Source organism: Lycium ferocissimum, chromosome 1, assembly GCF_029784015.1.
Source record: "Lycium ferocissimum isolate CSIRO_LF1 chromosome 1, AGI_CSIRO_Lferr_CH_V1, whole genome shotgun sequence".
Taxonomy (NCBI): domain Eukaryota; kingdom Viridiplantae; phylum Streptophyta; class Magnoliopsida; order Solanales; family Solanaceae; genus Lycium; species Lycium ferocissimum.
The window spans coordinates 27800869-27813382 of record NC_081342.1 but is presented as its reverse complement, the minus strand read 5'-3'; positions in this window follow the sequence as shown (position 1 = coordinate 27813382).

Genomic DNA, 12514 nt, shown 5'->3' with positions numbered 1-12514 from the left:
AACACATCTGGAAACTCGTTTACTACCGGGACGGATTGAAGAGTCGACGGTTTTGCTTCAGTGTCATGAACTCGAACTAGATGATAAATATATCCCTTGGCGATCATCTTCCTTGCTTTGAGGTAGGAAATAAACTTGCCTCTTGGAGATGCGGTATTACCTTTCCACTCTAAAACTGGTTCTCCCGAAAATTGGAATCGAACCACTTTGGCCCTACAATCTACATTGGCATAACAGAAAGCTAACCAGTCCATGCCCATAATGACGTCAAAATCCAACATTTCCAGTTCAATTAAATTAGCTACAGTGTGCCGACCACACACTACAATCACACAATCTCTATACACTTGTCTAGCTATTACTGGATCACCAACCGGAGTAGATACTTCTAAAGGTTTGATTGGATCGGGTTTTATTCCAATACGACCAGCGATATAAGGAGTAATATATGACAAAGTAGAACCCGGATCAATCAATGCATATATATCATAAGAAGATACTGTCAGTATACCTGTCACAACATCGGGGAAGTCTCTAGATCCTGTCGTCCAGCCAATGCATAAATACGATTCTGGGGACCGCTCGAACTAGAGGCTCCTCCTCTGCTTCTGCCATGGCCCGCTGAAACCTGGAGAGTCTGCCCTACAGGGTGTACGGACGACGAAGAGCCTGCTGGTGAACTTGTGGCCTGGGCCTCATCTCGCCCGCTCCTCGATGGACAATCACACATCATATGGCCAACTCGGCCGCAGGCATAGCAAGCATCCGAGCCTCGACGACACTGACCCGAATGTAACTTACCGCACTGACTGCACCGTGGCACCGGTGGCCTCCTCTGGCTGGAATCACCCTGATACTGGGAACCTGAAAACCTAGAACCTGACTCGGCCGGGAATAAATGGGACCATCAAACCTTTGGCTCGCAAACCGAGGGGGTGCACTACATGCAGGCTGGTTTGAATGTCTGGAATACTGTTGCCCCTGGCCTCCTCTATATTCACTGCTAGTACCGACGGATTTGGCCCTTTTTCCATGTCCCCTATCCACATCTCGCACACCCCTATGCAGTTGTTGTTACTCTTCTAGATTCTGGGCATGTGGTTGAATACGCGAGATGTCCATCCCTTCTAAAAGCAAAGTTGTCAAACAGTCTTTAAAAAAGTGTGGCCCTAAGCCACTCACAAACCGATGTACCCGGTCTCCCATATCTGCTACCATGGCCGGAACATATCTCGCCAATGAATTAAACCGAAGACTATATTCCTGGGCACTCATGCCTCTTTGCTTGAGATTTAAGAATTTATCGGCATGAGCCCGACGGACCTCGGGTGGCAAATAATGATAAATAAAAGCATCCACAAACTCTTGCCATTTTGGGGAAGGTGCATTTTCCCCTCTTGAAGAAATCCAATTGTTGTACTATAAAACAGCTACATCCCGGAGTCTATAGGAAGCCAACTCCACGGACTCAGTATCAGAAGCATGAATTATTCTCAGCGTTCTCAACACCTCATCAATAAAGCCCTGCGGGTCTTCATCCGGTTTTGACCCGAAAAATTCTGGAGTGTTCAAACTCATGAAATCACGAGCTCGGGCACTAGTTTGCCCTATCACTTGGACCCGCACTCTGCCGCTGAGCCTGGGCGGCAACTAACTGAGTCAACAACTGGACTGCATCTCGCAAGTCCTGATCTGGAGCAATAGGGGAAGGAGCTGGGGCCTTCTCATACTCCTCTGCTGCTGGAGGAATAGGAGTGGGAGTGGCATGCGAGGGAGTAACACTTTGAGCCTCGCTATGTCCCAACCTAGCTGGGGGTTCTCGGCTGGTACCTGCTCCAGCAACGTCTAATATTATACGGATCTGCTTTTTCCTTGGCAGCATAGCTGAAAACATAGCGCACAATTAGGATAAAAAGGAATCTTACGTTATAGCTCTATCGCACGACCTATGAAGAGGAAAGACTGTCATTATTCCTAAATGCCCCGCAGCCTCTTGCTCATAAGTGTGGCGCGCTTCATACCCATAAACAAGACTCTACTGGACACGGCTCGTAGACACACCCTAGGACGAACTGCTCTGATACCACTTTTGTCACGACCCGCCTAGTGGGCCATGACGGGTACCCGGAGCTGACTACCGAGCACCACCCATCATACTACTATCATGCCAAGCTGTACATATATAATCTCCAAAACCATGCTTACTATGAATTGATTATAAACTACTTCAAAACACATATATATATATATATATATATATACATATGTATATAAGCCCTCACGGCAACAAAAGAATGACATACAAAATATACATTGAGGGTCACATGACATTTACTACCCACACATGAGTATCTACGAGCCTCTAACTGAACTACTAAAGTCATGAAGACGGGACAGGACCCCGCCGTATCCAAGTATATACACAAAAGAATATATCAGAACTGCACCTCCGGAATATGGAAGTGCTCCTGTGCAAGCTGATCTGGCTCCTAGGAAGCTGGGTCGTCTCCCTGTCTACCTGTGGGCATGAACACAGCGTCCACAAAAGAAAAGGACGTCAGTACGAACAATGTACTGAGTATGTAAGGCATGCAACATAATATAATAAGAAAACAAGAGAGAAAAAGCTATAGAGATAACCTGTGACTACTTGCTTCTTAAGGCGAAGTCATACATGCAAGCTTATATAATAACAACTTCATATCATAGCATTTATTGTTGCGGAACGTGCAGCCCGATCCATGTATCATCATATATCAATATATTGCCGCGGAACGAACGGTCCGATCCATTTACCCATATATCCCGCGTCTGGGACGATATCATAATATACCAACTGATCAGGTGGCTATGAGTCTATAGAGCCTCACCTTTCCCCATGTCCCCTATATACATATACGTATCATATACATATATAATATAAGTAGCATGTATGAGATCCCAAAGAATGCTATGACTCTATCGGAGTGACGTAAGGTCGTGAACCTCCGATTACATTATAGCCTCATCGTCATCGCTATGTCTCACCTTGAAGGAACTAAAATCATGAGGTGAGACCACAACGAAGAATAACATTAGTTGGATCATAAACATAGAAATATCGACTTCATGAACACATCATTATCATCGTCATGGTCATGGAACATGTCTCATAGGAAACTCTCGAAGATCTTTAACTTCCATTCTTAGGGATATAAGAAAGTCATGGGAGTATAGAAAGGGATTATAAAACAAAAGTCATGCCTTTGAAAGAAGGGGACTAGACTTATATACCTTTATATCTCCCTAACGATAGTGACTTCGTGCTCTCCTTCAGAATTCACAATTCTACATACAAAAGGGTTCGTACGAAGATTAGATTGTTGGGAGTATACTTAAGCTTAAACTAAGGCAACGAAGGCTAACGAAAATTGGGCAGCATTTCCTTTGTTTAAGCAACTTTTTCTCATATAATAAAACAACTCCCAAACATCATAACAACACCCATAATATCATAATACATAAATTCCCTCGAGTTAAACAATATTCACCTACCCAATTTACCTCCAAGATCCTTCATAATCACAACTATAATACAACATCATGTTTATCATTCATCTAATACCTCCTCAACATTATTAGCGCCATTCATAACAAGATTATACTCATATTACACCACGAATCATGACTCAAGCTATCTTTCAACTCAATATACCATTATTTGCATATTTGAGTTCATATTCCATATTTATTTCTAATTCAAGTTCTCCAACTACTCAACACCATCAATAACATAAAGCAATTGTGAAAATCACCTTTTGTTGTGTAGAGATGATCTTTGTATAAAAGTACTCCACTTGAGAAGAACTCAACTCCAAAACCAAAGAGTTTCTTAATTTCTATCAACCCTAAGAAGCATCCACAATTTTGGTTCCACCAACTTTGGATGTTTGATCTTTAATTCTCCTCTTAGATGTGTGTTAGTGTGATATGGAGAAGTTTCTAGAGGTTTAGAGAGTATTTGAGAAGTGGGAAATGAGAAAAATAAAAGAAAACTGTGCATATATAAAAATAGAGTTCGGACCCGATCCGAAACCTACGGTCTACTATATGGACCGTATAATTTATACGGTCCGTATTATGGACCGTATGTTTCTTCCAGAAACTGACCCTTCACTGGAAGGGTTCTACGGTCAGGTACACGGGCCATATAAAATATACGGTCCGTATATATGACCATATAATCCACACTTTTCCCGAATTTGTTCTCGTCGCTTCGTATGATCTCGAATCATTATGGAACCTTCCTGGTACTTGCTTAACACTTCCTTGATGATCTAATGAACATTATAACTCGTCCTCAAGACCTTACTAAATATTTGTTAGTTCAATAACCATGAAATCCTTCCAAAACATAGCTTATACTTCGCTTCCCTTGGTGAACCTAGTTCCACCAAGTCACGTAACTTAAAAATCTTGTCGTACATCCTCTAAGGTTGCCAAGTATACTTTTATAATCGCGAGGGCTTCGTGTTCGCCTTAAGCTTGCGTTCGTCTATTCATGACGCAACGGCATGAAATTGCCGAGGTGTAACATATGCTACCTATCTAGTATGTCAAATATCTTATGCTTGTTATCCAGTTTAACTCACTTTAACAAATCTTGTGGTCGAGGCACAACTTCGGTTCCATAGTGCTCCATTTCTTGCCTGCCAAATGTGATAAATCAAAGCTGCAAGAGTTGCCCAGATGAATGCTCTGCTCAGTTCCCCAGTAGCCTTCCTTGCTAGTCTAGTCCATAGTCCAGCCATATCTACTATCCTTTCTCATATCTTTATCCATTTTAGTATTCCATCTGATCTAAATCTAGACCTACCATAACCAAAGTAAAAGTGGAAATTGGTATTACTAAACCCCTAGTTAATGATATCTAAGTACAAATTATAAATGGAGTTGGGTCTACGGTGACCTCTCAGGTAGAGAGTTGAATGTGAGTCTATTCCATAATTTTAATTTGTGGTCGTTGCAATAGTCAAGGACATGATGATCTAAAATGTAAATTTCAACATCCTGAATTGAGAAAGAGCTGTGTTAAACTTATTGATATTGAAAAGGAGAATGTTGGAGGAAAGGAGAAGATAGTGAGGTGGCATGAAACAGTAAAACCAATGCTATGCAGGTAAATGTTAGCGTCGGATTTAGATAAAACTACCAAGCTATGAAGGTTGAGAACAAAGAAACTCGGAAAGGTGGACAACAATTGTTAGAAGCAAAGGAACGAAAAGAAACAAAACAATACAAAGAATATAATGTTGTGCAGAACACTGGGAATTAAAATTCCATACGTGTTCAACAAAGAAGCAATTGTACTACCAATACTCCAAAGGTGTCTCAACAAGTGATGATCAGTTATGTTTCTAAGGAGGAAAAGCAGAAAGAATGCTGGGAAAAATTCTCATAAGCCTTTAACTACACAGATCACCTCCTCCCCCCCGCCAACTCTTTGTGAGGAGTAATCGGAAGGAAGACAACTAACCAAGCGGTATCAACTAACATGGATGGGAACATTGAGATTGTTACTGTAGCGCTGTTCAAGAGCTTCCGGTTAATGAACTTATTTTAAGTGTGAAAAAGCGTGACGTAGCCGAGCCAAGAAGACCACAAGACCACGCCAATGAACTCAGAAACCTAATTTTTCTAAACAAGTTGAAAACGATACGGTATTTCATCTGATTGTGATATTCACTTGTTGTCGGATACTCAGCCTATTTCTATTCTACCTTGCAAGATGGAACTGACAAAGTTGAAAGAGCAATTTTTATTTTATTTTATTGAATTTTCCCAGTTATCCTAGGCAGTGTTGTATTAGCTTTAGTAAAAAAAGAGAAGGGCTAGCCCATACCTCTTAGATACAACACAGAAGTGATAGAATCACCCCACAAAAATAGAAGGAGTTCCAACAAAAACTGACGAGTTCCAACAAAAACTTACTCCAACTCCTTTTGCTACTAAGCAATTTACAATCAACTGACAAAAACATTGGCTTTATCACACCTAGTGTCACGACCCAATTAGAGGGCCATGACGGGTACTCAGAGCTAGCCTACCGAGCACCATCTAGCATACTCCTTCTCCTTTATCTCGGTGGACCATACATCTACTCTCAACTAATACTACATGCATGAAGGTAAATTCTCAAATGAAACTCATTATACGATAACCATTAACTTCATCTCATTTACTTACTTACATACAAGCCCTCAAGGCTACAAAAATAATATACAAAAGGTGCATCAGTGAGATCATGAGTTCTAGCTATCCACATATGTCTACGAGCCTCTATCTAGAGTACTGGAAAGCATAAGGACGGGACAGGACCCCGCCATGCCCAATTATATACACAAAAGAAATATACCAGGAGACTGCAACTCCGAAGTATTGGAGTGATCCTGAGTCTCCGCTGATAAGGCTCCTAGGGATCAGATTCGTCTCCCTGTCTATCTGCGGGCATGAACGCAACCTCCATCAAAGAAAGGACGTCAGTACGAACAATGTACTGAGTATATAAAGCATGAATACTAACGTAATAAAGAACAAGGAAACATGAGACAAAGAGATAACCTGTATATCAAACTGCCTCTTAAGGCGAGAACCATGCATGCTAGCATTTACTTATAAAACATCATAAACATATACACATAATCATCATTAGCCCGCGTCCGGGCCTCCCGCGTCCAAGGTAACCATCTCACGCCACCCACTAGTGGTGTTTGCCCTGCCAACTAGGCACGGTGTAATCATGTGCCACTACGCCCACCGTACTGATGTTTGCCCGGCCAACTAGGCCCGGTGTAATCATACATAAAAATAAGCATGCAGAAGAGCCCAATTAAAAGCTACAACTCTATCTGAGTGACGTAAGGTCGGTAACCTCCGATTATGTTATGGAACAATTATCAGAGCTATAACCCACCTTGAAGGAACAATAATCATGGGGTAGGATCATCAATAATGAATAATAATAGTAAACATGTGACAACCCAATGATATCGTGAAAACATTGAGAACTTTAAGCTTTAGCCTTTCTAGAATGGGAATCATCATCATGAACATCATCACTATCTTGTCATGCTTGAGGAAATAACAATATAAGATGAGACCAATTATCATGAATGCCATTAAAAATTTCATGGTAAGCTCAGTTATATTACAACAGTCTTGAGAGTTAAGGTTCTCTAGAACTTCTAGGAACAAGAACAATATGGATAGTATATATGAGATTATAACATAGGATTCATGCCTTTGAAAGAAAGGGGGTAGCCTTACATACCTTGTCTCCTTAGTATACGGATCCCACGAGTCCTCGTACGCTCTATGAATGATTATCTACATTAAGAGAAGTATCTGTATCAACGATGGGTTCATAACTTATAAGAAAACTCATTTAGACATTTTGTCGAACATTTCATGTGCATGAGATTCATCTAGCTTGTTTCCCTCAATTCTATACTAGTTCCCTTTCCATCTTCTCAACTCACTTGACAATCCAACAACTTCATATTACAACTTTATTTGTGCAAACCAGCCCAACAACATCAAAATTCATACCAAGTCTAGAACAATTCATACTCAAGCATAGCTAAGAACAAGTTCTAGCACAACTTAAACCTTACTTTCACAATTTCTCCATCCCATAAGTTATGTAGATACCAAATAATACTATAAACATGAAGATGGAGTGATAATCTTACCTTCAATCACAACGATCACTCTAGATTCGAAATTCCTTCACCTCCAAGAATTCTCCAAATTTAACACCACAAGAGAAAGAACAATCTAATGATGATCATGGAATTCTTCATGTTAGAATCACTTGGTTTGCTCTTGATTTTGGTCTTAGATCATAAGAAGACTTGTTAAGAGAGTTTCTAGAGATTTCTAGGTCCAAAAATGGTAAAAATATGATTTAGGGTCGAATTTGGTCTATTTATAGTAGTCCAGAAAATTCTGGACCGACACAACATGCTGCGAAGTTGCGAGGTCGCAAGCGCGCTTTGCTAGCTGCACGTTGTGTCACAGGCCTCGAAACATCACCAAAATTCACTGTCATACTTTGCTGTGCAACTACATCTCCGCTAGGCGTGCTTTGATGCTCGCATGTTGCGCCACATATTGCACAATAATGTGACACTTTACCAAACTTTCGCCGAAACTTAACTCCGATGATCCGACGATGTCACACCCCAACGAGGGGCATGACAGGCTGCGACCCATAGGCCGGGAACCACTTGATTTAATAGTTACCTTGAACATCATACGCCATAACTCAAAGATGCACGCGTAAAAGGGCCCAACATAAAAAAATATCTAATAATCCAGCATATATGTACATATGCGATCCAACAAGGTAACTACAACATCACGAGTACCATAGAGCCGGCAACCTACATAACTTGCTAACTACGTACAAATGTCTATGGACCTCCATGGATTATAACTGTAGGAAGGACGGGATAAGACCTCGTCATAGTTATATGTACAAATCAAAATATCATACCCAGAAGACTATGACTCCGGACTAAGTGAAGCGCACTGACTGCCACTGAGGGAAAATCCTACTGCGCTGGGTTGCTCGCCTGACTACCCTGCACCTGCGGGCATGAACGCAGCGTCCGAAACAAAAGGACGTCAGTACGAATAATGTACTGAGTATGTAAGGCATGAATAACAACATAACAAGAGATACAGAACATAACATGAGTTAAGGATAACCTGTACATCTAATTCCCTCTCAAGGCGAACATCATGCATACTTGGCTTTTCTTAGAAAAACGCTTCTCATATATATATATATATATATATATAGAAACATAAAATAGTAGTGCTGCGGAATGTGAATGGCCCGATCCATAAATATATTATATTGCTGCTAAACGAACGGCCCGATCCATAAATATATTATATTGCCGCGGAACGAACGGCTTGATCCATAAATATATTATATTGCCGCAGAACGAACAGCCAGATCCATAAATATATTATATTGCAGCGGAACGAACGGCCCGATCAATAAATATATTATATGGCCGCGGAACGAATGGCCCGATCCATTTATCCCATATATCCCGCGTCTAGGCATCCCGCGTCCAGGCATCCCGCGTCCGGAATGATATCCAGCTGATTAGGTGGTTATGCATAAATAACGCCTGCCCTTTTTCCCCATATCCCCGTACATATGTATAAACATATATACATCGTATGCATATATAATCCAAGCAGCATGCATGAGAGCCCAAGTAAAAGCTATAACTTTATCGGAGTGACTTAAGGTCGATAGCCTCCGATTATATTATGAAACAACCGCCATCGCTATATCTCACCTTGAAAGAACAAGTAGGATAAGGTGAGATTACCCAACAATGAATGAATTAAGAAATCATAAGGTAAGCTCAATCGTTTCATAACAACATGAAATCCCTATGCTTTGAAACCTTTATAAATAAAGACATCATATTCATCATCATGGTCGTCATAAAAATTATTCATCCGTAGCATCATAAAAACTTTAAGAGTTATGAATTTCTAACATTCTTGGAAATGAGAATTTTTTTTATGAAATCCGTGTATGGGTTTATAAGAAAAGAGTTATGCCTTTAGAAGCTCAATAATACCATAAGGATCATGAGATTCGTGAACTTCCAGCATTTGTGGAACCAAGGATATTTTGGATATGACACAAAGGTTTATAACAAATGCCTTTAGAAAGGAAGGACTAGCCTTAACATACCTTGGAGCTTAATTCCCGACTTCTCCAACTTACTTCCTGTCCTGTAATTTACTTAAGTTCGTTCTTAGTCTCGTAATCTACATATAAAACAATTTACACTATTGTTAGGCTCACTCTTATATGCTTATCCCAAGCCTTCAATTTAAACCATTTATAATCTCCTGAAATTCGGGCAGCATCTCCCCTAGATATATACCTAGCCCGAAATCACAATACCAACAACCAACAACAACAATATTATCAATATTCTACAAGATAAATATGTATATTTTCATCCAGAACTCTCTTCAAACTTCAATCCATAAGCCAACAACACCAACACAATAATTATAACTCTTATTCTCATAAATATTCCTAAATCAACACTGATAAAAAGAAATTCACACCTTACCTTCACTAGAATAGAAGATCTTCAATATCTACTTTGAATCCGGGCCAACTCCAGCGCAAAACAAAACTATAATCGTGACTACACGCTGTCCGGACATCGATTAATACTCTGTCACCCCAAATTACTCAAAATCCTCACTTTTATGGTGTATATAAACCCTCAAATGCTTGCTAAACTTTCTGGAATAGTTGGGAAATTTTTGGTGTAGAAAAATGGGTGTTTTAACCCTTATATAGTGGGTTGAAGTCGGTGGCACTGTAGTACTGTAGCACTATAGTAGCGCGCGACACTGTGCGTCCGCGCAGTGCAGTCCCCTGCTCTGCCCCCTAACGTGTAACGACCATAATTCTCTACTCTGATGTCGTATCGATGAGCGGTTTGTTGCGTTGGAAACTAGACTTCATGAACTTCAATTTAGGCTTTTGATTTGCTTCAAAACTCCTCATATACTAAAAGATATTCTTCCTCAAATTGGGCCAAAATTGCCCCTCATATTTTTCTCCAAAATTCCAAAAACTTAATTTCCTTAATTCACTTAACCTCCAATCCTTTACATAGCTTATAATATGAGCTTAAACTCTCGTAACCATAAGATAGGCGCATGTAATCTCATATATCCTTGGAGATAACTCCAATGTCCATACTTAAAACATCCAACACTTATAAATCTTAACGTACAAAATTGCGGGTGTAACATTCTCCCCTCGCCCCCCTTCCCCCCCCCCCCCTCCCACCCCCTAAAAAACATTCGTCCTCGAATGTTGAAGTAGAGTTCGTTCTGAGGTGGACGTCAATATTCTTACTTGCATTTATCGGTATTTAATTTACTTACTTGCAGTTTTACTCGCTCATTTAAAATTGAACTCATTCAAATTACGCAGTTCATCCTTCTTCTTTTGAGGCCAAAATTTATGCCCGTACTCAAGGTCGCCCCTTTTCTTATTATCTGTCTATCTACTAACTCTTCATACTTCATCGTTCTAGTTGTCTCTTCGACCTCCATCATTTACATTCTTATATGCTCTTTTGTCCAGTACTTACAACACACCTTATCTAATTTTGATCCCCATCTTCTTTTTATTCAGAAATTCTTGTTCTCTTCGATCTCCACGTATATTTCTTATGTTTCATAGATATCCAGGACTTTGTCTTCTTGGAGTTTACTTATTCTTATTCTTCCTCCCTTAAATATAACCTCAAGACTGGTCATATTTTAGCATCCTTTGCTTTCTATAGCAGTCAAATTAATCTTTGCGGTACTTTATCTTTCAACTAGTTTAACACCGATATTTCTCGCTCAATTCCTCTTTCCTTTAATTGGACTTCTCATGCTCGGCTAGCTAGCGGAGATATATCCGTATCAAGAATATCTTGAATCTCTTCTTTAATGATTCCTTTCCTTCAATTTACTCTTAAAGTTCCTGATCCTGGGTTCGGCTAATAAATTCAGGGTGAATTCGGAAGTTTGCCGAAAAATACCCAAGGTTCCTTGTCATGAAGTGACTTTAAATGGTTTCATTCTTTCCTTTGTCTGTAGCCTTCATTTATCCCTTTCCAATAAGAGCCATTATTTCTTTTTGTTACTTATTCCACAAGGTTCCATTGTCACCAGCTAGTCCTAATCAATAAACTTTGATCGTTTCCTTGGGGTTCTCTCTTTTACTTTTGGACATCCGCCCGATTCTGATCTAATAAATCTCTCCCCTAGTCAGACGCACTTATTAGTCGTTTCGGCTTATCGGTCAAGTGGATCGCTCAATTCCTCTATTTATATCCTTGGACCCTTTTCTTGCGATCTTATCTCCAACTGCTTCCATGACTTCCCCTTCTGTTGACTTAGCCCAACCTGTTTCATAGCTCTTTATTCCTCTACTAGTGGACGACTTTCTTATTCGGATGTGGTACTTTTCCTTGCTTGCTTCTCTGGTGCTATTTCAGATTTTCCCTTTTAGTACTAATCTACCTTCCATATATATCATATCATTTCCTTTTTAATTCTTTGGTCAGATTCCTTAATTCCTTACAAGGCCATCATAGCTCCACCTATGGTAGCGCACAGATGATTTACAATAACATTTCTTGCTAATGTCTTATTATTCTCATTGATTATCTTACTTCAGATTGCTTACCCTACATGTCCAAAATACCATAGCCAAGAGATTTATATTCAAATGGGACGTAAATTAATCCATACAACGACCTCAGTACAACCCCTCCTAACAAGATTATACTTACAACATACTAACGATCATATCTTAAGCTAATCTACTACTCAAAATATCTTCAAAGTCATGTTTGAATTTCTCCTCCAATTTCCTCTCCTCAATTCTTAATATGATTACAAAATAACTCATAAG